We start from the raw sequence: 27410 nt of genomic DNA, 5'->3' as shown, positions 1-27410 counted from the left end.
GTTGGGGCCGGAGGAGCAGAAAGGCGGCCCGGAGCCCCCAACCCTGAGGGGTGCGGTCAGAGTCGTGGGTGTGTCCAGAAGAACCCCGAGGGGGCAGCGGTGGCGGCGCGGGCCTGGCGGGGAGCTGGGCGGGGCTCGGGAAGGAAAGGAGGTGGAGGGGTCAACGCTGGCGTAGGGGAGGACTTGACGCGGCCTCCCGGTGCGGAGCAGCGGGGGCGTCCCCCGCGGGCCGGACAGGGCGGCTGGGGGCGCGGCGCAGCGAAGGGAGGGGCGGCCCCGGCTCGCAGCAGCCACCGCGGCTTCTTGGCGCAGAATCTGTGAGATCGCCGCGGGGACCGGCCTTACCTCATTGCCCGGGGCTGCTCCTCCCCCTCCCACAACACTCCCCCCAGGACACACAGCCCTCCCCGCACCCCCACCGCACCCCAGAGCCGGAACACTCAGCCGGACCTGCTCGCAAGTGACCTTGCGTCTGCGCAGCTGGCCCCAGGGCCCTTGTCCTTGGTGCTGACCGAGGAGTCTCCCTGATCGCGGGCCCTTTCCTAAGGGCGGAGCGGGCCGCGCCACTCAGAAATGTGCGGCTGTGGCGTGGGAGAGCTGAAAGATGCCTCGGGGTCAGAGTGTCCAACCCTGTCGTTGAACTGAGGAGGAAACTGAGGCCCCGACAGGCTGGACTGGAACCCAGTGGGTCAGTTGACTCCCAGCCCAGAACGCTGTCAGACTCCTGAAAACGCAGTTCGGAAAGGCAGCTTCGCAAGAGCCCGGCCAGCGGCAGGATTTACTACGGAGCTCGGTATAAAAGGAACGTTGACCGTGACCTACTTTGGAGGGGCTCTTCTAAACGTCCCGGTTAGGCTGGCTCGTGCTTTGACAGCCAAGGAGGTCAAGCTGTGCTGAGTAAATGCAGCTTCCTTTGTTGCCGCCATCTGACCTTTCACATCCTTTATTAGATATAGACTCCCAGGTCCTTGTGACCTTGTTTTTAAGGTGGCCATGTGAGAAAAGAAACTGTGACTCTCTTGGATTGACAGTCTGGACAAATTTTGCAGGGCACACAAAAACAGTTTTGTAAAAGCTGGGCAAATAAGAAAAAGTGGAGACTCTACGTGAACCCATGCATGCGGGTGCCACAGATGAGCAGCCAGGGGCTGCTAAAAGTCTGCCGTGAAAACAGGAGGCAAACTGCACAGCCTCTCCCGGTCCTGCTCAGACACAGGAGCAGGTGTCAGATGTTTGTGCTTTAGGAGATGCCTAAAACTCATGTGGCCATTGCAAGAAATCACCAAAACCCAGACGGATCTGCCTGTAGCAGGGAGAACTCAAACCTCCAAGTAGGTCCAAACAGTTATTACATTTTCTCTCACACCTGCTGTCTCTTATCTGATACCTCCTTTTTCTAACAAATCTTAATTTTGTGCCCCAGCAGCACCATCTGCTGGTACTAGTCTCATCATTCAGGTGTTTCTTCCTCTTTCCGTGCTCTTGGAGTGTGCATTCTTTCCTGAAACTCCCTTCTCTTACCTTAAAATCCCAGAATAATGGACTAATGCTGCTCACTCTCTTCCATCAACACACACACGGAGCAAAATGAAATGTAAGAAAGGTTGTGAGCTGATTAAAATCACATTTCAGTTCACTATATTTTTGCCTGAGCAACCCCCTGTGTGAATTTCCTATTGCCTTGAAACATGGAAGAACTAACAGTGGTTTTATTTTCTGGATGTGATTTCTGAATTTTCCAGATAATGTTCAGCTTTTTAAAAAAGTATTCTCCCTGTCTTTAATCTTTAAAAGGCATATTATGGAAGACACAATAGAAGACCATTTCATTTTTCTCCAAGCTAAAGCAGAAGAGTCAATCTCCCAGCCCCCTTTCTTATAGGTGGAGCCATGTAATTAGTTCTGGATGATAGAACATGGTATCGTCTGCTCTGGCCCCAAAACATCCGTGCACCAAGTACCATGCAAGTGTTCACTTTATTAATGCTATTATCACTTTGGGAGAATTGTGTCTTTTCTTTGGTTCTGAAGGCTGATTTGGTACTTGGCTGACAGCTTCCAACCGTCTGCAAGACCCCCAAATACCCAACTAGAGAGTCCAACTGATATATTACCTTGTGTCACTAACAGAAGTTATTAAAATAATGTTGGCTCTATGTTTAAATAAAAGCTAAAAATTCACTTATCCAGACCTTCGGTTCATAATATTCCAAACTTACAGAACATCAAATATTCATCTTAACTCATCTCATCTCCTTTTTTGATAGAGATCCTACATTAATAAGTCAAGGGCAAGATATCCAAGTAGTATGCCTTGATTTCAGCAAAGAATGTGATAGAATTTCTTATGATCGCCTTATGGAGAAAGTGGACTTGAAACAATCGAATGACTGTAGTCTTAATACACTGGTCAGTGGATCGCTATCAGGCTAGGGGAAGTTCTTAGGGAAATGCCATAACTCTCAAAATTTAGCAGCTAATAAAATTCATACCAGAATCAAGATGTAAAATTATCTCAACCAGTAAAAATGCTGAACTAAAATAAATACAAGGGGATATGAAATAAATGATAGTACATTTGGCCTTACTGCTATTTACCAATATTTCCACTTCTCCTTCCAAGAACTTCTCTAAAGGACTGTACTTTCCTGGCTCCTTGAAGTTAGGTGTGGTCACATGACTTTCCTTGACCAATGAAATGTGAGGGGAAATAGCATGCACCACTTCCAGGTGGAAGCCTTTAAAATCCAGTGCATGACTCATGTGACCATGGTGACCAGCAAGATTCCAAGATGTGGAGGCTCTTCCAGCCCATCCCTGAGGGAGGACAACATGGTGAAGCAATGGGAACCTGCAATGGACATAAGGTGTGAGTAAGACATAAACCATTGTAGTTTTCAGCCACTGAGTCCCAGTGATTTTAAATAACTGCAGTCACACACTAGTAAGTGGCAGAGCAGGACTGATGGTTCCCAATGAGTCACGCAACATGACCGGCTATCTCAGGTGTACTATTTCTGTGGAACAGAAGGCTGGATCCAATTAGGGATTCCAAGGCTTCTGGACTTGATGCAACAGAAAAATTTCAAGAAACAACATGGCCTGTTCCTTTTCATGGATCTACTCCAGAGTTATAACTCAACTGCGTTATACTGTAGGATGCTATGAAAATGTTACAAACCAATGCAAATGTAATTGTCTTCATTTTTTGCATTTTGTCACAACAGGAGAAAAACATCTTCCCTGGCCAGCACAGGTTCACAGGCAGGCATTGGGGAACCACCAGCCTCAAGGAGAGCAACACTCCTCTCAGTGCTGAGGTCCTTACACTCTATGACCTCCAGAGCATCCTGTGGGAATGCTGGCCTGGATGCAGTGTGTGATGGTCCACAGACTTAGAATTTCATATTTAGAACACACTGCAAAAAGGTTACGTGGTATGATCTCCCAAGGTTTGAAGTAAAATGCAAACTGGAACACTTATATGGAATGATAAATCACCTTCAGCTTACCTGGAGTTACACAGGTGCTAATATATGCGCCTATCAGTGACTTAGCGCTCACCTTCTCCCCTAAACCATCTAAGTTTTCTGCAGCCCTTGGCAAGTTGATCTCTATACCTCTCTCTGCACCCAGAGCTGTCTGTGGACAGTGAAATCATTACTGCTGCCTCTTCTCCCATTCGGTTACCCTTTAAGAGTGTAAGGGAACATTCCTGCCCCCTGCAGAAGGCGAGCCTGGATGCTGGATTGAAGCTGGAGTCAGCTTGAAAGAAGAAGTCAGTCACACAACCAGAGAAAATGGACACACTGCCTGGTGACAATTTTCTGCCATGGAAAACAACACCAAACAGCTTACTCTGACCAGAACAGTTATATCAGGACCCATGACATTGTTGGGTAAATTACTCAGTCTCTTTGACCTTCAGATGCCACAAATATGGAGATAAAAATCCTTCTGTTGGAGGAGGTCATCTAGAGTATGTGACCGCTGGCTGACCCTTGAGCTGGACCTGGACCATGAGAAAGCTCCTCACCCCCTTCCCTGTCCTTGGCATGTACATTCCACCCACCGTTCCCATAGCCAGAGCTCTTCCAAGCATGTAGGCTTGAGAGAGTAAGGTGTTGCTGAGACCATCTGGACCAAATATGTGACTGAACCCATTTAAGACATCTATATAAACTTTTAAGATTCTGGCAGGCAGGTGTGGAGATCTACACGTCTTGCAACCACCCAAGACAAGCCTCGTATGTAAGTTCCCTTGCTTATGACACCTGCCACCTACCAATCTAGAGTGGCCTACCTCTTCCTTCAGTCTCTCTTTTTGCCTTCCGTGTACAGAGACAGTTTCACCTGCGAAGCTCCCAAAGTTGCAAACCAACACCACCCTACTTTATAGAGATCTTGGGAGAAGTAAGTAGGATGATACTGGCAATGTGCAGAGTATTTACAATGTACCAGGCACTAATAGGAGTATACTTTTTTACGTATTATCTCATTTAATCCTAAAGCCAGCACCATGAGGTAGAAACTATGACTTATGCACATTTAAAAGACAAAATTGAGGTGCAATGAGGTTAAGTAAAAGGTCTAAAGTCACCCAGCTTGCAAGTAGAGTAACCAGGACACAAGCATGGAGAAAAGTCCAGCTGAAGAGATTGTACTTTGAACCTCTGCTCTGTATCTGCTATATGAATCTCCTACAGTGCAGAGTCTGCTACTTAGTAGATACTGCACATTATATATACATATATGATATATGCATCATATCTATACGTATGTGTGATGTGTGTTTCTTATATGTATATGTGATGTGCATCATATATGCATGTGATGTGTCATATGTGTGTATGGCGTATGTGCTGTGCGTGTATGTAACATATGTATTAGATGTGTGTGGATGAATATATGGTACGATGCGCAGTGCCTGCTGGATTTTAGTTTATTGTCAGGGGAAGCACTTGAAAGTTTTAGTTTTTTTGCTCACTTGTTTTCTTTGTAAGGTGCACCACTACTCCTGACTTGCAGAATAATAGGATGTGAAAATGGGAAGGGACCAGACAATTTTTTCTGAGGAAGAAGATGAGGCATAGAGGAGGTTAATTGCTATCCAGGCTGAGTAGCAGCAGAACCAGAAAAAGATTCCAGTCCTCCAAAACCCCGAGTTTATGCTCTTTCCACTTCCCCATAGTGCCTTTCCTCCACTCCCAATATTTCCTACCTAAGAGGCAATCAGATCAAAAGGCAGTGTAAAAACATAAATACTAAGTGTATGGAAGTTTTAAGTGTCTTTGAAGAGGCTTCACCGAGAATAAATATCATTTGCATACGTCCCAGCCACAAGCACCAGAACTATTACCTTATTCCTTTAATCAGTAGTATCCTTTTTTTAATTATTTATTTAAGTGTCCTGGAGTGAATATCCAGTTTATTTTACTCTGAATTATCATTGAACAATTCCTAAATGCTGTGCTTAAGATAGGTTCACATTTACTTCCTTCCCCCTAGACTTGCTCTGATTTGAATTAAGCTACTCTTCTAGCAGCTATTTAAAACAGTTTTAATTTCTTTTACATTATCGCTCTAATATTGATTTGATCTAGGGCAGGTTTAAATGAGAAACCTTAGATGAAAAGACAGCAGGAAGCATATCTTCTCTATATAAATATTTCATAAAGCACTTGAACTACCACCAAATGGAAATCAGATCTTTTCACAGAGACTTCTGAGAACATGAGAATTGCGTTAAACTCAATAATAATTGTTTTTAGTTCCAACATTTTGTTATTATGAGGAATGTACAATACTGGGACATAGGAGTGTTTTCAAGAAGGAATCCACATCAAGTGGCTTGCAAATAAAAAGATTCCGTTCAAGGCCTCTGCTTTGCTCCTGAATTCATTCTGGGGCTTTGAAACAGAATACCATGAAATAGTTCTAGTCCTTGAGTTTTCCAGTGGCATTAGAAATGCTCACGTTGGCTTTGCCAATATGAAAAATATTTCATGTTTTTATTTCCACATGGAAGATGTTTCTGTTAACGGCTTAAACAAATTAGAAGTTAATTCTCCTGTATAAAACAAGTCTAAAAGTTGTTGGTCCAGGGCTGATAAGAGTTCTCCTGATGTCCCACACAATTATCAGCAGGGAAACTTCCTGCCTCCACTGCTAATGCAGTTTGAAATATTGAAGCTGGATTATCACCAACTCTGCCAATGGTGGGACATCTGTTGTTTTCTCCACCTCATATCCCTCCTTTTGATAACTGAGCCCCAATTTTGCTTTGGAGGAACCACCCCTATACAACTCTCAGCCCATGCACTTCAAGTGAAACTGGCCCCAAGAAAACAGAGGAAAAGCTTCTTGACCTTGGTCTTGGCAATGACTTCTTGGATATGACACTAAAAGCACAAGCAACAAAAGAAAAAATAGACAAGTGGGACTTCATCAAACTAAAAAGCTTCCTCACAGCAGAGGAAACAATCAACAAAATGAAAAGGGAACCCATGAAATGGGAGAAAATATTTGAAAGCCATATATTTGATAAAGAGTCAATATCCAAAATATGTAAGGAACTCATACAACTCAATAACAAAATAATAATTATAATAATAATGCAATTAGAAAATGGACAATGGAATTGAATAGACAGTTCTCCAAAGAAAACATACAAATGGCCAACAGGTACATGAAAAGATGCTCAACATCACTAATCATCAGGGAAACGCAAATCAAAACCACAATGAGATATCACCTCACACCTGTTAGGATGTTTATTATCAAAAAAAACAAAAGATAACAAGTGTTGGTGAGGATATGGAGAAAGGAAAACATTTGGACACTGTTGGTGGAAATGTAAATTGTTGAAGCCACTATGGAAAACAGCATGGAAATTCCTCAAAAAGTTAAAAATAGAACTACAATATGATCCAGCAATCCCTCTTCTGGGTATGTATCCAAAGGAATTGAAATCAGGATCTTAAAGAGATATCTGAATTCCCATGTTCATGGAAGCATTATTCACAATAGCCAAGACATGGAAGCAACCTAAATGTCCATCGACAGACGAAGGGATAAAGGAAATATGAAATCCACATGTATACAATGGAATATTATACAGCCTTATAAAAGAAGGAAATCCTATCAGTAGCAACAATATATGTGCAGCTGGAGGACATTATGCTGAGTGAAATGAGCCAGACACAGAAGGACAAATGCTACATGATCCCACTTAAATGGAGAATCTAAAATAGTCAAACTCATAGAAGCAGAGAGTGGAATGGTGGTTGCCAGGGGCTGAGTGTGAAAGAAACAGGGCAGTATTAGTCAAAGAATACAAAATTTCAGTTATATAAGATAATAATTCCTAGATCTACTGTACAGCGTAAAGCCTATAGTTAACAATACTATATTCTATGCTTAAAAATTTGCTAAGAGAGCATATCTTAGCTAAGTGTTCTGATCACACACACACACACACACAAATAATAATAATAATAAAAAGAGGACAGGAGAAAACTTCTGGAGGTGATGGATTGGTTTATGGCATAGATCATGGTGATGGTTTGGGGATATATACTTATTTCCAAACTCATCAAGTTGTATATGTTAAATATGTATGACTTTTTGTATGTCAATCATATCTCAATAAAGTGGTTTAATAAATAAATAAGAAACTGAGTAGGCTCCCAGATCCAAGAGTGGTCACGTGACCTAGGCTTGAGCATCACCCTGGTGACAGAGATCAGTTCAGAGACGGGCATACGACCCTAGTCACATTCTTGTTTTTATAAAATATATTAACTACTGACACCAAAACTCAACAAGCTGGCAGACACATACAAAAAAATTGACGTAAAGATCCTTTAAAAATTAGCAAAATAATCCAGCAAATGATTTAAAAGTTAATATATAATGACCATGTAGGGTTTATTCCCAGAATAAAAGCATGATTAAGTATCAGAAAATGTATTCACCTCTGTTAATAGATTTAAGGAGGAACAATCCTATGATCTTCTTTGTAAACGATGAAAAGGCATTTGATAAAATTCAACATACATTCTTGATAAAACATTTCATAAAATTAGGAAAGGTGGGTACTTCCTTATCATAATACAACGTATCTATCACAACCCAAAAGTCCACATCATGCTGGATGAAGGAATGCTAGACACAATCTCACTAAAGTTGAAAATTCAAGACAATAATACTCACCATCATCATTACCGCTTAATATTGTTTTTTTTTTTTAAAGATTGGCACTGGAGCTAACAACTTTTGCCAATCTTCTTTTTTTTCCCCCCGCTTTTTCTCCCCAAATCCCCCCAGTACTTAGTTGCATATTCTAGTTGTAGGTCCTTCTAGTTGTGGCACGTGGGACACCACCTCAGCGTGGCCTGATGAGCAGTGCCATGTCTGCGTCCAGGATCCGAACCGGCGAAACCCTGGGCCGCCGAAGTGGAGCACGCGAACTTAACCACTCTGCCACGGGGCCGGCCCCTTAATATTGCTCTTGAGGTATTAGCCCAAGCAAGTATTCAAAAGGAAATTTATACATATAAAATTGGAAAGGAGGTAAAGTTATCATTATATGCAGACAATATGATTGCACACCTAGAAAACTCAACTAAAATATTACAAACAATAAGAGAATTCCATGCATGTCTGGCTACAAAATAAATGCGTGGAATCAAAAACCTTCAGATATACAGAAGTTCTCCCTTATCTGTGGTTTCGCTTTCTGAGGTTTCAGTTACCCACAATCAAATGTGGTCCGAAAATATTAAAGGAAAAGTTCCAGAAATAAACAATTCATAAGTTTTAAATTGCACCACCCTTCTGAGTAGTGTGAGGAAATCTAGCACCAATCCGATCTGTCCTGCTTGGACTGTGAATCATCCCTTTGTCCAGCTCGTCCACACTGTATCCACAACCTGAGGTTAGTCACTAAGCAGCAGTCTCAGCTATCAGACTTCTCACAGTATCGTGTTTGTGACTTGCTTGGGTTCAAGCAAGGGTGTTCAAGTCACCCTTATTTTCCTTAATAATGGCCCCAAAGCACAAGAGTAGTGATGCTGACAATTCAGATCTGCCAAGGAGAAGTTATTGTTAATCTCTTATTGTGCCTAATTTATAAATTAAACGTTAGCATAGGTAGGTATGTATAAGAAAAAATATAGTATTTCTAGGGCAATCCTGTCCATAGTTACAGGCATCTACTGGGGGTCTTGGAACATATCCTCAGAGGATAAGGGGGGACTATGTACCAACAGAAAGCAGATAATAGACATGGAGATGGAGAATTCTATTTACATTAGGAACAAGAAAGAAAAAAACTAGTAATAAACATAACAGGAATGTGAAATACCTATTGAAGAAAACTTTAAAATTGTACTGAAGGAAACAAAATAAACTTGATCAAATATAAAAACATACCATAAACTAGGAAGATTTAACATCACAAAATATAAATGCCCCTAGGCTAGTCTGTAAATTTAACACGATAAATAAAAATTCACCAATGAGATCTGGTGGAAGAGGAGATGGAATTAGACAAGCTGGTTCTAAAGTTCACATGGAAACTAAAGAATCTAGAAGAGCCAGGAAATTTCTGAACAAGAAGGCAATGAGGTGGGACTAAGTCTACTTGGTCTTAAAACCTAATACAAAACTGCAATAATTAAAACAGTGTAGTGCATTAAATGGACAGAAATTTATGCAACAGACTAGGGGGTCCAGAGAAAGAACTAAATATTTATGAGAATTTAGTATATGCTAAGAGCTGAATAAATCGCTCCATAAATTGTATTGAAACCACTGAGTCGCCACATGGAAAAATAACAGTATTGAATATATACCTCACAACTTACACCTCCATAAACTCCAAAAGGACCAAAGACTTAAATGTAACTCAAAAAAGGAAGCCAAAAAAATACAAGAAGAAACCATATTTTTACAACCTTGGAGTGTGACACAAATCCAGAAGCCATTAAAAAAAAAGATCAAAACATTTGTCAACAGAAAATTACAAAATTTCACATGACAAAAATCACCATATGCAAAGGGAAAACACTGAGAAAAACATTTGCAACTCTTATCAAAATCAAAGGGCTAATTCCTATTCTTCCAAGCAGCATCTCCCAAAATGTGTTCTACAGGACACTGGGCCCTTTAGATATTAGCTGACTGGTTGGATAAATACTTAAAAGTGACCATTTTCATTCTGCACAGTAGATATGTGCATTTATAATTTTAATAGATATTTCCAGATTGCCCTCCTTATGGATTCTACCAGTTTACATTCCCACCAGTAACACATAGGATTCTCTGTCTTCCTCCCCATCATAAGGTTTTATCAAACTTTTTGATCTTTGAAAATCCAATATGTGAGCAAAGATATCTCAGTGTAGTTTTCAACTATATTTCTCATCGTAAGTCAAAATGAGCATCTTTTTATATACTTCAGAGACATTTGTATTTTCTTTTCTGTGGACTCAGTGTTCTGAGAACCAAAACCATCCACCTTCATACACAGTTTGGACCTGAGATCGAAACTACCCCACCTACACACACACACACACACCCCACACGCACAGCCTATCATCTACAATGTAGAGTCTACATTAACAGGACTTCACTATTTCGTTGTCTTCCCCATCATCGCTTTACTACTCCAGGATACTCTTGCCCAGGCAAATAACTTGATTATTCATTATAGAAACTTCCCAGAAGACCTATCAACTCTTTGATAAAAACCACCAACCTTTTAATCCCTAAAACCCTTTGCCTCAAATACTTACCTTGCTGTTTCTACCAATCCAAATCCTGGTGTATCACGATTCTTACTCAGTCTTCATCAGGCTCCTGCGTTAAAAGTCCCAACTTAAACCAAACTTCCAGTTCACAATGGAACCCAGCTTTGCCTTTACCTCCCTGAGATATTGCCAACACTGTGGAGCCATCAGCTCAGTCTCAGAGTCACTGCTTGTTTTTCTATTGTGTTCTTAGCTTCTTTCCTATTGATTTGTAGGAGCTGGTTCATGAAACTGAAATAAAACTAACCTAGTTGCAGGAATATAAGCAAGAGGGAGCTAGAAAGGAAAAGGGTTGTGGGCTCCTATACGGTGCTTGGGTTTTTTTCTGCTTTTTTTTTTCCCAGTGGAGAAGCTAGGAAATGATACAATTGAATTAACATTATAAGATTACTGTGGTTCACTGTGGGTGAGTGTACTGTGAAGGAGGGTAGAGGGGGGAAGTGATCGTAGGCAGCTTAAGCCTGGGTGGTGGTGCTGGAGGTGGAGAGCAGTGGTCAAATTTGGCATGTGTTTGGGGGATGGAAGTAACGGCAGATGCCCTGGCCAGGAGATGTGGTTGAGAGAGAAGAGTCAAAGACAACTCCTAGAGTTGGGTCCTGAACCACAGGATGAGTGGAGCTGCCATTTTTCTGAGATGGTGAGGAATGGGGAGGAGCAGTAGGTGAGAGGAGAGGTGTGTTTGTGGTAGAAGAAGAGAAGCAGTGACTTCAGTAGGGCGATGGTGGGGCCACCTTTACAGGCAGGGCTGACTGACAGGTGACAGGATGGAGCAAAAGAAAGGGGAAGAGTGATTCAACAGAAGTGATGCTAAAGATGAACTTATATTTCAAATTCTATACAAAAAAATGATTTGTTAGCTACTGATAATTATTTTATCAGCAAAGACAAATTTGACACCCAAATTACTATTTTAAACCCATAAAATCATTTTATCTTATTTGGTACATGTTGTACACTCCTACCATACATTTCCAAAAACAGTGCCAGTGTTTGGGCTCGCGTCCTCACTGCACAGCAAGCCCTGTGCTCCTACTGAAAGGACAGCACGTCCCTTCACATATTTGTTATAAATCTTTCCAAAGACACTAATGAAATAAGAAGATGCTGATTTAAAAAAGAAATCTAGAAAATGTTAGGCTTAACTGCTCTCCGAATAAAAGCAGGAACTCAGAAGACAGGTTGTGCACATTCTGTTTTTGCTGACCATGCACAAGAGAAAGCAGCTCTATTTTATGGACTCTAATTAAAATCCAAGGAAAAGCTAAGGGGTTGGTAAGAGGCAGAAGTTTTCCCTGAGAGTCTTGAGTGCTCCAGCTTTCCTAGGCTGGCATGCCACTCTGCCTTGTGATTAACTGAAGCATTGGGTCCACGTCACCAACAAATGTCATCACAGCATCATGTGGCCTTTTGTGCGTCAGGGGGTAATGCGTAGTCTGAACATCCCTCAAAGGATGGGCTGTGAATACGAAAGGGCACTCATGTCACTGTGAGCCATTCCAACTGCAATCATTTATGTCAAGATGAAGGCAATTTATTTAGATGCAGATGTCACAGACTGATTAAAAGGTACTCAGTAGCAAATTTTCCATTTGCTGCTGAGATGAGAATTAATAGACACAAGCCAGACAACGTTTGTATACACACGACAGCACATCAGGGGAATGCAGCGCATGCTCAGCCATTTTTCTCAATACGCAAATTAGCCCAAGGTGAGCCCGCCGCCTCTCCTACTGAAAATTATTGAAATGAATGCTCATAATTTCACCTCTTTCACTACAGTGCATTATTAAGCTATCGGGATTTTGCACCATTGTCCTCATTGTGAACTAAGACGAATTTTAGAAATGAAATATTTGGGAATGCTTACCACATAATCCAGGGACCACAGAATGTTTTGTAATTCCAGAAAGAGTAATAGATTTTGTGATGCTGACTCAGGCATGCATTCTGGGAATAAATTCCAAAGGACCATGGATGGAATCAAATGCTTTGGAACTGTGGGGTCTGGGCAGGGCTCAGGGGTGGTGGCAAGAGGGACATTACCAGCCCACAAGCTACAGAGCCAGGAACTAAAGCTGGGCCAACAGACAGAATCCAGGAACAAACAGTCCAACCAAGGGGTCAGCTCAAAGAGGCTGAGCAGGAGACGGGGTCCAGACGCAGGGGAGGATGGGGACCAGGGACAACAGGTGAAACTTGATACAGAGCCTCTGGGAGGGCTGTTCATCGCACACTTCTATCACACTTCCGAATGTTCTAAATCTGCACAGCATTTCGATTCTCTCCAGATCCATTCCTTTAACCTGTTTTTACAGGCAGCTTACCTTAGTTCAACAAAAATTTATAGAAGGCCTATTGTAGGCCAGGCACTGTGCGGGAATACAAAGATGAATAAGACAGGTTTGTGACTTCTCAGGGGACGCATAGCCTAAAGAGGCACACTGCTTTCTAATCCCACACTCTACCACAAACACTTTACACACATCTTCTCCTTTAACTCACATCTCCTCGTTTAATTCTCTCAGTAACTCATTCCAGAAGTTAGTGGCAGGGCTCATAATCAAACCCAATTCTAATGAACTGCAGAGCAGATATCTTGCCTGTACACCAGATGTGGCAATGTGTCATGTTTACCATCGTAGCTCCTGCTCGCCCACAGCAGACATCACTAATCAATCAGGATACTCCTCTCTCCCTGCTTCCATGTGGCCTCGCAATCCTCCCCCCTCACAGCTCCCTTGACAATCATGACAGAACAATGAAGATCAGCCCATGGGGTGCCATATATCTGCTATTCTTGCATCACAGCATTGGCTGCTTTGTCCCTCATCATTTGTAAACACCCTCGGGAAGAGCTGTAAGCTGTTATCAGTCATTTGCTTCTGGTTATGAATGGTGAATTTGAGAGTAGATTTGGAGGCAAGGGAAGAGCAGAAAGCACACAATCAACAGAGGTCTAGAGCTTTCTGGGAGCACAGCAAGATGGTTAAGGCATGCAGAAAACTTGCTTTTATCACTATTTTGCCTCGAGTGGAACTAGCCTTGGTGATAAAATTAACTGATAAATTAACTCTCCTGGAAAAAAGGGGCAACTGAGAAATCTTGAGATCACCAACGTGAATTTCAGCTCACATTACATACAAATATTCTGTGGTGTTTAAAACTTAGCTCCTGGTCTCAGCAGAATCCATGATCAGTTCTCAAGTAAGAGGACTTATCAACATGCTCTATTTGTTCCCCACACAACCATTCATCTCCCATTATTAACGCTGGTGACAGTGACCCAATCCTGTCTATGTGTAATCTGAACTTGGCTGAGCGAGAGCTGCGTCCTTCTCCTAACACCATCCTCTGTTCCCAGAAAGAAAGGCCATGTTGGAAGGAGCTCCTGGATCAGGGCATTTGTTCAAACACTAAAGGTAAAAAGTGAAGATGTCACAGCCTAGTGTGAGAATCAGTAGTTCTTCTGTTTCATTACGTATATAAAAGGGGAAAATACTTTTTAAAAAATGAGCTCAAAAATGTTTCAAGCTCTTACTGCCTTACTTTAAATATGGTTTGCTGTATTTTGCAGGCTTCTAAGTCATAGAACTATAGAATTTCTAGTCAGCAATATCGTAGACTAACTCATCAACACTGTTTTCATGGACGTTAAAACTGAAGCAGAAAGACGGACCCACCCAAAGAGATGCATGACTTAGATAGAAGAGCGGGTTCCTGCCTTCTGACTACCAGTCCAAGAGTAGTGTTCTACAGCTCCTCATCTCTCCCACAATCTTCTAATCACAAACAAGCATGCACACACGAGCATAGACACACACACAGACCTCACCCCCAACCCACATGGAGGGACTTTTCAGGAAATTTGGAAAATAGAAGATCTCTCTCTTTGGTGCCTCCGTCTTCCTTGGGGCTCTACTCTCTAATCCTTCCTTCTCCCCAACCCCCACTTCCTTTCTGGTCGAGCTCTCATTCTGAGCACTTCCTTCTGGCTAAGAAAAGAAGCAATTTGATGAACTCGATCTCTCTCTCCCCCATGGTTATGTACATTTTTTTAAAAAAGTCAGGTAGAGTTATTTACATACACACACACATTACCCCCACTAGAAGGACAGCTCCCTATGGGTAGAATTTTAGATACAAGCAAGGAAGTAATTACTTTTATAGTGAGGTGGGGGTAACTTTCTACAAACTGAAGCTACCGTGATGGCCTTGGTCTACAGGTTAACCTATCCTCACATGGAACCATGTGGCATACCTCTCACCTCTCTCTCTCCCTTACACACACACACACACACACACACACACACACAAATGTCTATTACATAACCACTGTGAAAACACTTCTGAAATGGTAGAGTAAGGACCTCCAAAAACCCACTCCTCTATGAAAGCAGTGAGAACATTGGAAAAAATTGTCAAAAACAACTTTTTTAGAATTCTGGAAATTAACCAAAAGTGTGGAGTCATTTGAGGAACACTCACTCAAGAAGACCTGCTGAATCTCAGTAAGAACAAGGAAATTTGTGGTATTTTAACTTGCTAGTCTCCTTCTCAAATCCCTAACTCCATGATAGCCTTTAAAACTAACAGCCCCACAACTATGGTAGCTGTGAAAATCATCAGCCTACCAGCCCCTGGAGGGGGAAAAATGAGTCTGGAGTTCCCCAAAATCCCATCCCCAGAGCACTGTCACTAACTGACTTGTCTGACAGCATACTGAAAAGCTCAGGGTTGTCATTATATGACATTGCTCAGAGCTCACTTTGAGCTTGCCTTTGTAAAAACAACAAACAAACAAAAAATAATACATGCCAATTTTTTAATGTTACAGCTGCCTGAAAGACTGAACAAAAAACTTAAAAGAAAAACTTAAAAGAAAAAGCTGGGGACTGAGATGTCCATCAGGGACTTGAAAAAGCTCTGACATATTCCTGGGCATCTAGAAGGCCATGTGCATTTTCAGAGCTGTGCACATGTCCAGGAAAGACCTGAAAAGGCCCTAATGTCTCACCTCTGGCTGACTTTGAGGCTCTGCACAAGCCAGAAGCAAAGGCTAATGTGGAGTTATAAACTACCTGCCAAAGCAATGAAGGCATGCCCCAATATCCATACATACACATAGAGTCCCGCAGCAAAGAGTAGACTTACTGTTTCATACATTTAAAGAAATCTATGTCCAATAATTAGCTGTCCACCAAGCCAATTAAGCAGAGATTTCACTGGCCACATATGACAAAGAATACAGATTTTACAGAATTTGGCCAGAAAAGCCGCTAAACAAACAACAACAACTAACAGTAACAACAAACAAACTCTTGGCAGAGGGGAGGCTGATTTCCAGAATTGCAACGATGATACCCTGTGGAAACGTAACACCCCAAACTCTTGGCTCAGAAATAAGCTATTGATGCCCCGACACACTGCCTGTGAAGATGGTTGTCTCCACTCACAGCTCTAAGAAAAAACACAAGTGACTATTATTTCCATTCTAAGCTTTACTATTTTCTTACTTCTGTTTTCTTTGGGTTTGGGCTGCTCTTCTTTTCCTAGTTTCCTAAGGTAGAAGATTAGTTTATTTATATGAGATCTTTCTTCTTTCTTTAATATAGGTATTACAACTACACGTCTTTTTCTAAGTACTGATTTCTGTCCATCCCATAGCTTTTGCTATAACATATTTTTGTTTCCATTAATGTCAAAGCATTTTCTAATTTTTCTTATGATTTCATTTTTAGCCCATTGCTTATTTAGTAATGTGTTGTTTACCACATATTTGTGAATTTCCCAAATTTTCTTGTGTTATGGATTTCTAATTTTATTTTTTGTGATCAGAGAATATACTTTGTTTGATTTCAATATTTTAAAATGTATTGTGGCTTGTTTTATGACGAGCATATGATCTATTCTGGAGAATGTGTCATGAGCACTTGAGAATAATGGGTATTCTGCTGCTGTTGGGTAGAGTCAGCTGTTAAGTCTAATTGGTTTATAGCATCGTCAAAGTCTTCTCTTTCCTCGTTGGTCTGCTTAGTTGTCTATCCAATATTAAAGTGACGCATTGAAATCTCCAACTATTATTGTTTAGTTTTCCCTGGAATTTTGTAAGTTTTACTTCATGTATTTTGGGGCTCTATTGTTAAGGGCATATATGTTTACAATTTTTTATGTCTTTCTGATAGATTCACTCTCTTATCGTTATAAAATGTCTTTTGTCTCTGATAAAAATTTTTGTATTAGTCTAATTTGTCTGATATTAGTATACTCAATCCTGCTCTCTCTTGATTATCTTTTGGCAACAGTTGTTAGCTCAGGTGCCAAACTTGAAAAAAAAAAGACGTTGGCCAAAACCTTCCAATATGAGCAATGTCAAATAAGACTTAAAATGCAGAACAAGCTGAGGCGAATAATGAGCAAAATTCAATGAAGAGTGTTTTCATTTCTTCCTTTCCAATCTATATACTTTTTACGTCTTTTTCTTGTCCTATTGCAGTAGCTAAGACTTCCAGTGTTATGTTGAATAGGAGTGACGAGAGAGGATCTTAGTGGGAAAGCATCCAGTCTCTCACCATTTACTGTGTTAGCCCTGAGCTAACTACTGCCAATCCTCCACTTTTTGCTGAGGAAGACTGGCCCTGAGCTAACATCCGTGCCCATCTTCCCCTACTTTATATGTGGGACGCCCACCACAGCATGGCTTGCCAAGCAGTGCCATGTCTGCTCCCAGGATCCCAACTGGCGAACCCTGGGCCACTGAAGTGGAACGTGTGCACTTAACCACTGTGCCACCAGGCTGGCCCCGGAAGAAATTTTTAATAATTAGAGCTTTTAAAGAACGGATCGGCTGGCCCAGTGGCACAGCGGTTAAGTTTTCACGTTCTGCTTCAGCTGCCCAGGGTTTGCCGGTTCAGATCCCGGGTGTGGACCTATGTCCTGCTTATCAAGACATGCTGTGGCAGGTGTCCCACATATAAGGTAGAGGAAGATGGGCATGGATGTTAGCTCTGGGCTAGTCTTCCTCAGCAAAGACAATTGACAGCGGATGTTAGCTCAAGGCTAATCTTCCTCAAAAAAAAAAAAAAAAAGAATAGATTGAGGAGCAGAGGGGGTCAATGGGTGAAGAACAGGATCCTGGTTGAGGACCCTGGGAAACAGATTTTGCGTTAAGTGGGCGAGGAGGGGAAAACTCTACTGCTCCATCCTGAGCTTTCCAGGTGTCCAGGTGTAGTAAAGAGAGCCTGGGCTCAGAGTCTTGGCGTCTATTGATGGCTCTGCCACTTTCCAGCCACATGATCAAGTCTTTGGACCTTTCCTAACCTCTTTCTTCATCTGAAACATGAGAAAGCTGGACCAGAGGATTGTTAAGAACTTCGCTAGCTCTAAATAGTAGGATTCAGAGAGAGTTACCAAATAGAGACCTGCTCCATACGCCTTCCACACCCATTTAACAATTAAACTGGACGAACGCCGAGACAATTGCCATACTATCAATCGTAGAGATATTTTAAGAGAGCAGATATACCAGGATAAAATGAAATTCTATATGAAAACGTTTACACATGTATTCAAAAGTGATGCCACCCAAGAAGGGAATAAGAGCCAGCCAGCCAGCTGACATCCACCTGAAGTTACAGAGGTAACCGAACTCTTTAACTGAATAACTTCTCTTTTTAAGCTATCAGTGATTCATAGCACATTTTGTCACCTGCACATGGAGAAAAGAAAATGCCTCTGAATATTTCAATGTGCTTTTAAAATATTAAGCACCTCCCAGAGGCAGTGGAAGTGATACATGTATTTGTCTGGTGTCGTTCTGTCTCCAGCTCTGCCCGCACCTGTTTGTGACCTGCAAACTCGAGTTCAATGTCCTTATAAGAGAAGGAAGATCCCAGGGCACAGCTTCCTTCCACTGGCCTGGGCTGCTGCCTGGACCAGCCGGCAGCAGGCAGTGGACAGTTAGGAGCCGACTTGTCACGTCCTGAGACACACTGCCCCCTCCTCTTCTTTGTGGGTCTGAAGGAGGAAACTGGAGAAGAGGTTCTGCCCTCTACTTTTTCTATTTCAGTGTGAAATATTATTTATTTTTCCTCTCTAGGTTTTCAATAAACCCCTAAATGAGGCTATTTCCTTTTCTTCTGTAGGAAAAATGTAGAATGTATTCATTTTTGAACTTAGATGATGCCAAGTTGTTTTTTAAAAAAGTCAAATAACTGACCAGCCTCACTGGTTCTGATTGTGGACCTGGCAACACTCAGTACCGTTCAGGTAGGAAGGCCTGTCACGTGGTTTCCTGTGGCTGTGACTTGATTTATTTTCTCCTTATTGTTCTCTTTTACACACACACACGCACCGATACAAAGAAATACCAGACATATGCAGCTGCCTTTTCACTTCAGGATGCCTGATGCCACTTACTCGCTCAGGAGGATGGGCAAATCACGTAAGGCTTCAAACCAGTCTTCTTATTTTTGAGATAGGAATAAAAACGTCCACCCTGCAGGCTTGTGTGATACCAAATGCCATTATACAAGTGAAGTGCTTTGCAAAGTGCGAAGCAGGGGGCTGTCCACATTCTCCGACTTCGTCACTGATTGGGTTGGCTGGGTGGTGTGGTTCAATGAGCCACAATCTCCTCCCTCGAGTGAGGTCTGGGTTGCAACCCCAGGCAGCCACTGAGTTCAGGACAGAACCGGGTATGCGGAAAGCACTCAGGTAATCCTAACCAGTAACTACAGTCATTGCTGACAGCAGAGTGTGATGCGACTATTTTTCTTAGATGATTTTATTGGTTGTAAAACGAAAGAGAACTGAGACTTTGGCAGTCAACTCAGCTACATCAGACAGTTTTAGTTGTAAGTAGAAGTTGCCCCAGTGAATGAATTACATCCTTCCTTTGCCAGTTAACTCTCTTTTTCGTTGAGAAATACTGTCAACTACTTTGAGCAAAATGCTTAGTCAGAATTTCCTTCCATTGTTAAAATGCAAGAGATGTAGCTATATTTGTCATATTATCTCTCACACTCATAAAGGTGGGTGTACATATCACTAACTAGCCATGACCTTGGAAGAAAGCAGGTATTATTAGAATAAAAGCTTTAGGGGACAGCCCAGCTGCAAAGTCATTAAGTTCATACCCTCCGTTTCAGCAGCCTGGGGTTCGCAGGGTTGGATCCTGGACGCGGACCTAGCACGGCTCCTCAAGCCATGCTGTGCAGGCAGCATCTCACATACAAAATAGAGGAGGATAGGCACGGATGTTAGCTCAAGGTCAATCTTCCTCAAGCAAAGAAAGGAAGATTGGCAAGAGATGTTAGCTCAGGGCCAATCTTCCTCACAATAAAAAATAAAAACAAATAAAAGCTCCAGAAACAGAGAGATGATTTATGCAAATAAAATGTGACAAGAAGAAAAACAACGTGTTTGCCAAGTGTATGGAACAGACCATGTGTTTCACAAATGTTATCTCATTTAATCCTCACAGCACTAAGAGATGGGCACTATGACTACCGCATTTTACAGAGGGGAAAACTGAGGCTCTGAATGGCTAACTAATAAGCCTTTATCCATATTTAGAAAGAAGTGGGGTTGACTATCCACTAAAACCCCTCTGGCTCCAAAGTCTGCTCCTCTCCTGTCCCTTTTGTCTCTGCTGTGAAAATATAAGGCACAGGTCAAAGGCTAAGTGCTCATCTATCTTCAGTGAGAGAATGTAATTATTTGTATGTTTGGGAAGACTTGGATTTCGTTTTTTCCGGTAATCAATGAAACTTCATTGCATTCAGTTATATAAATTCTCCCTCTTATTTTGCCTGCTATTTTCCTGTACAGCAAATGTTATAACTTTTTGAGGTCTTGACTCTTTTCTTCAATAGAAATCCCTTTGCTCCCTAATACCAATAGGAAACAGTCATAAAGTTAACTGGATGTTAGTCCTTTTAATTTTGCTCCTGCTCTTTGTTCTATCCCGTTTTCTGAAAAGAATTTCATCCAAGAATTACAATGGAAACATCACATGATCATGTCCTGGTTGGTGCCTTTGCAATAGAGACACAGAGGAATTTTCGTTTAGAGTTTTCCTTCTTGGTGAACAGAACTGTAGAAAAATTCTCCCAATGTGCATTTTTTCACTTTGTCAGGACAAAAAAGCAATTTAATAAATTCAGCTTAATTTTCAGGCCCACTTGGATCCAGTTTTAACAATAGTGGGATTCTATACATTGTAGACCTTAGAAATAACATTCTTAGGAAGGAGGGTGGAAGTGAGGAGTCACGGGCAAATGGAATCACCATCCTCTGATTTTCATCTCAGCGAAATTTGCTAAAAAATAATTAAAGAAGACAATTTAGGCAATACAAACTTTATTTAACACTTCGTGAAGCAAACAATGTCCATTCAGAGAGCTGCAAAATGGGGTGGAAGGCAGGGAACTTTTAAAGGATAAATAGAGAACAAGGAAGAGAAAAATAGAAAGTATCTGATTGGCTGGGCCCACATAGTTAATCTTGTTTGGGGTGAAAAGGAACAAGGAGTAAATATAGATCCCAGAGCTGCCTTGGTGTCTGGGGATTGGCTGACTGGATATATTGCATTTCTTATCAGGCAGAGAATTCACAGGGACCTGGAAGTCATCTAAGTTCCATTTGATGACCTGGCACTTTGGCCTGGAGTGGCACCATCTTGGGCCTAGAAATTTATTTCAATAACCTTTAATGTGCTATTATGGGTTGAATGGGGAGTCCCCAAAAGATGTCTACATCCTAGTCCCTAGAACCTAGGAAGATTACCTTATATGGCAAAAGCTAAGGATGTTGAGAGGAGGAGATTATCTCGGATTATCTGGGTGGGCCTTAAATGCAATCACAGCTATCCTTGAAAGAGAGAGACACAGAGGAGGAGGCAATATGGCCAAGGATGCAGAGATTGGAGAGATGTGGCCACAAGACAAGGAACACCTGAAGCCACCAAAGGCTGTACGAGGCAGGGAAGAGTTGGGCCCTGGAAAGTTCTTTCTTAGAGTCTTCAGAGGGAGTGTGGCCCTGCGCACACCTTGATTTTGGCCCAATGAAACTGATTTCAGCCTTCTGGGCTCAGAACTGTGAGAGAATATGTTTCAGAATATGTTTCTGTTGTGTTTAAACCACCCAGTTGATGGTAATCTGCACTCAAGATTCTCTACTCATAATTGAGTAGCAAGCCCATGAAACTAATACATATGCTAAGTTAAGAACCACCCCTATCACCACGTGATGAGCTCGTTGTTGGGCTGTGTAGAACCCTCCTGGCTACCTTGCTTCCTGAACCAATGTCGTGGGTCTCTTCCCCATGCAACTGTTTCTTGAAAGTGTGGGACAAGGCAAGTCTCTGGACCCATCCCTTGAAACTCAAAGATGAATCCTTCAGGCTTCATAAAAGATAAACATTGGGACTGTCAACTTACAGGAATCATGGGAGGAAATATCTTGGTTTTGTGGAAGGGCCACTGGGTGGAAGTCAGAAAACCTATGTTCTAATCGAGACAGGGTGACCTTGAGAAGGTCATCACCTCTGTGAGCTAAAATTTCCTCAACTAGGAATGGAGAGGATTGATAAGGGATACCTTATCATTACCATATATTTCCAACATTAGAAGTCATTTAGCTTATAAACCTCACTCCGTTGTTAGCATAATAAGTATGTGATCTTGGGTGAGGTACTGCAACTCAATCATTGTTTGAACAAAAGCTTGGTGTGTCTTTCTAATGGCCCTTCCAGCTCAGAGAATCTGCCACACCTCTAAGTTTTGGGGTAAGGAGAATCTGACCAATGATAGTGGTTATTGACAACCCAGTCCTACCCAACCCCCCTCCCAAACTTGAAAAATGGTAATTGAACAAGCCAACAGAAAACCCACTAGAAATAAACACTATGATGGATAAAGAACCAAGGCATAGAATCAGAATATTTATTTCCTGAGCCACTTTAATACCTGATGTTAATAAGTGACCAAAAGCAGCTTAAAGTATTTCGAAAATAGACCTGCACTTTTCTTTTGGCAAATTAAAACTATGCAAGAAACTGTTCGATTATTTTGTTCCACTTGATTAGGAAAGGACCTACGTACACTATTAAATCAATTGAGATGATCTGAAAAACACAGTCCAAAGGACTGTGACTGAAGCTTAGAATTTTAGAGCAGGGAGGAAATTTAGAGTTACTCTCATCTCTTCCCATAATTTTACAGATAAGAAAATATTCAGTGAAACTTAATCAAGGTCAAATTCAAAGAACAACCTCAGCTCTCAACATTCTGAGCCCAGCCAGCTTTCTGAACTACCGTGACAGTTACACAGAAATGTTCATAGCAAATTTTATAAACAGTGGGAAAGGCTTTAATATTGACATTTCACAGTATTTTACCAATATTACAAAACTCTGAATTGAAACAAACAGTAGCTTAGAGTTTAAAAAAACATTTATCATCAAAAAAACAACATAAATGAAGTTAGATGAGACTCTGTAAATGTATTGGCGATAGAAAAAAGTCACTGTTCGTTGACTTTCCCTTTTTCTACTTGTAATCTTCAAGTTGATTTAAAAAAATGGTTTGTTTTCAAAATGGACTTTTTCTTCCCCTGTAGCATACCCATTCTGGTGATAGAAACATTGAGGGTTTTTTTAATTCATTAGTTTTGTTATAACAATGCCTTTTTATTTTGACCGACACAAATATTCCTAATAGTCGTTAGCTCATCCCACTTGGTCGTCAATCTGTTTCCTTCCTTCCTGAACAATCTCCGGTTTTGTTTGTTTTGTCTATACTGGCCCAAGTGAACTATTTACCAAAAAAATACACAACGCCTGCATCAATGGCACATTTTGGTGGAGAGTAAAGTATCACCTGTGGTTACAGACCTGGTTGTTCCTGCCCTTGGTGGCGGCGGTGATGTTAAGAGGTAGGTTTTCAGAGCCCGTGTAATTCTGACTGTTGATGACCCTGGCTCTCCTTCTTTGGATTTTTGCAAATCCACACAGTTCAGCCCTTAGCTCTATACGTAATTGTTTTGGTTCCACTTTGCTTTCTACCTGGATCCTGAACTCCTTGAAGTCAAAGAGCAGATTACACAAATGACGTGACCGACAAAGAGGAGCAAAAGCAAGCGCAAAACTCTGCTGTCCTTCCCTCAGGGATCCTTTGAGGACCACCCGAGGCCAGGCGTTATGCCAGGCACCAGAGGTAAGGAGACGGAAGTATGGCGTCTCCTGCAGATGATAAAATAGCAAGACCGAACACATGACACTAAAATGTTTGTCCTATGCTTAATTGACCATGAGATCTTAATGAAAATCTCCACGTAAAGGGAAAAGGATGGTTAAAAAAAACCACGAACTTATATTTTGTTAATTCATTCACTTTGTGGTTAACATCAAATTGATCAGTGATAGAAGAGTTCCCCATCCCACCCTCACCCATCCCCATGGGCATTGTGAGATGGGCAAGGAATGTTGGAAAGACCACAAAAATCCCAACTGTTTACTTCTGCTTGTCAAAACATCATTTAATGCTCTGGGAGGAAATGGGTTCTGCATCCTCTCCATCCATCCGGAATGCTAAGTCTCAGAGCAGTGAGAGCAAACGAATCTATTACAGCACTAAATTACACACGGAGGAAAGCAAGCTCTTCTCCCTACCCTGCTTGCCTGTAACGCTTAGAGACGAACTTTAGTTCTAGAAAGTTGAAAACCCTGGCTTGAATATTTACTTACCCTCTAACATCAGTTAGTACTGAACTTTTATCAAGGAATTTAGTTAAGGCTGTTTTTAAATTGGAAAAAGGGACGATCATAATGACATGTCCTGAATTTAAAGTTCTCTTAAGATTATATTTTAAACAAAAAGAGGAAATCCTTTTTTCCAACGCTGGGGAAGTTCTCACTTAGGCTGAAGGTCAGGGCGGCAAGGATGAAGTCCTTCCAATAGAAGAAAGGAGGGAGAGGGAGATGCAGTCTGTGGAGTAGGGGTGGACAGAATCGTGACTTTTTCTGACCAAATAAGTAATTTTTACATTCTTTTTCTTATCCCTATCTTGTGCCTGCCCGAAAGTTCTGCAAAGTTTTGATTTGTTAACTACAATTATTGGCTGAATATAAAATCTGAATGCTTTCCAAAAGCTACGACACATGATCACTGTTTCTCAACCAACGGGATAACACCCTGCTATGTGGAAGTATTAAAGGGCACTTTGAGTTGTCAAAATGACTGGAGAGCTGCTGACATTTAGAGCCAGGAGCCAGGGAAGCCGAATGTTTTGCAGTAGCCCTCTACTGGGAAGAACTGTGCCAACCAAAATGCCTATGTGCCTTCACTGAGCAACACTGGAAGGCAAGTCCAAAGAATCACACCCAAGATTTTATGACGCGGCCTTAGAGATGACTGAACTGGTGTGACAAATGCAGAGAATAGCAGCTAGCATGGTAGCGGTTATGGCTCCAGCCAGGAAGAGTGGGGCAGGGCTGTGTCAGGCCTGGCTGTCCAGGGCTCTTTCTGCTCCACATGCCGCCTCACAAAGCCCTTTACACAGCTCTGTGCAAGTCACCATGATGCCTCGACTCCAAGAGCTGTGTGTGCTCTTCCACTAAGTGATGTCAGCACACACTGTGGAAACAGAACTGCAAGAACAGGTCTTAACAGAGGCCCCAAATTCCCTCATGAAGAAGGGAACACCAAACGGAGCACATTGGGCTTTCCTTCCATTACTTTTTAGACAATTTGGGCTTTCCTTCCACTGCTTTTTAGACAATCATTTCAAATAACCCACTTCTTTATGGCAACTACCTATGTCACATTAAACAGTATAAACACTGACCTGTCTCTTTAGTAATCTCCACTTGTTTTCTGCCTTCATATTCTTTAGAGCAATTTTCTTGATAATAAATTCTTAATATGTGGCCCTAATGAATGTTTCAATATGTCAGTCACACAGAGGATATTAAAATCTATTCCTGAAACCTGAATTCCCAGGGAGCGTGCAATCATCCGTGTGTGGTTGGGCCTTGAAGCCACAACGGGGTACTTGAGGTACAAACATCTTAGTGTCTACCAAGGTTGCCTTAAATCCCAAGGCAAATTCTTGGGGACCAAACACGCATTTGGGGTTCCGGGGCCTGCCCCCCTTGCATAGGTAGGATAGCAGCATTTCAGCCAACAGCACTGCCTCTCTTCCAGTCCTTCCCACACACAGTGGGAGGAGCAGGAACATAGACCAGTTAACCTCGAGGTTACTACCTGGCTGAGAACAAGGAATGGTATAGGCTTCAGTAAGCATGTGTTAGGAGAATTGTAAATAAAATGGCCTCCGCCAAATGCACTGGTCTCCAGAGGGCCTAAAGGGACGCTGTCCTCTCTATTGGAATACTGGCCCAATAGCTGCCATAATGATTTAAAACCTCTTCTATACAACCCATTAACATACCAACGTCAATTCACAGAATTACATCAACCAAAAATGTGATTGGTTTTATTACCCCAAGAATTGGTAATACAGACAGTTCTGTATTGGTTACAAACTTTACACACGTACAATTTGTGGTAGGCTTGTATTCAGTAGCACCTTTCATCTGTAGTTTAAAGCCATTTTACAGACCAAGGGATATATCAAAGGGAGAATGTGGTTTTATTCTTAGGCAGTTATACCAAGACAATACTTAAAAATGTATGTGTGTGCACATATGCATGTGTGTTGTGTATCAGTACATATAAAGGTATAATTTCTTTCACTTGTTCTTTTAAAAATAGCAACAAAAAAAAATCCCCTAAATTGACTCATCACTCAAAAAAAAAAAAAAAAAAAATCCACCTCCTTTGCTTTCCTAAATCAATTCTACTTTTCTTTTTCAGTGAAATAGACTGATCCGGACATTTGTCAGGGGCTGAGCAGCCAGTCATGAAAGCCAAGAACGGGACTTGACTGTGTTCCAACCAGGAGGCTCGGTGCTCTGTGCATTGTCAAGTGCCTCCTAACTGCAAGGGCACCACCTCACCACCGCATGGGAGCATCTTAGAAAACAAACGTAAATCTCTCTTCCCCCAACAAGCCAGCACTAGGGTCATCTCTCCAAATATTTCTGTCTCCTATAACTTTCTCCACTATCTGCCTCCGAAAAAGGCTAAGATTACTGTGTTACTTACCACAACAGGAAGCTGTCCAAAAGCCACCCATGCAAGCACACCACTTCTCAGAAGAACCCTCTGGTTGTGCATAATTTAATAAAACTGACCATGTAGGATAATGCTGTTTATTAAAAATATATTCAGGGAGAAGGAAGTCAGTGCATTTATGCAATTTTACATACACATCTGTAGTTTGAGGTTCCATTATTCCAACAGTTCATATAAATCACTGTTTCAGGTAAGAGAAAAAAATGCTTTACACAGGAGATCAGCAATTGGTTATAGGTTTGGTAGTATGAGTAGGCTTGTTGTAAAAATAAAACCACCTCTTCCATTATTAAAGAATGTCTCCTTTACGCAGAACAAGTCTTTAGAGTTAAGAACTTTTTCTTGCATAAGAATTAACTTGAAGTTCTTGGAAAACAGCCAATCCTCTGTTTCCTATAAA

The 27410-nt window shown here is 41.6% G+C and overlaps 1 long non-coding RNA gene across 1 annotated transcript; it reads left to right on the top strand.

Annotated features, from left to right (window-relative positions):
• The first annotated feature begins 452 nt into the window (after nucleotides 1-452).
• On the top strand, nucleotides 453-27410 carry LOC139041046 (uncharacterized). The gene is made up of 2 exons (XR_011495525.1): nucleotides 453-1331; nucleotides 26690-27410. It is a non-coding gene; the product is annotated as an uncharacterized lncRNA (long non-coding RNA).

The sequence above is a fragment of the Equus asinus genome, chromosome 19 (assembly GCF_041296235.1).
Source record: "Equus asinus isolate D_3611 breed Donkey chromosome 19, EquAss-T2T_v2, whole genome shotgun sequence".
Lineage (NCBI taxonomy): Eukaryota > Metazoa > Chordata > Mammalia > Perissodactyla > Equidae > Equus > Equus asinus.
Note: the sequence above shows the minus strand (reverse complement) of the source record. Positions and strands in the feature narration are given on the sequence as shown.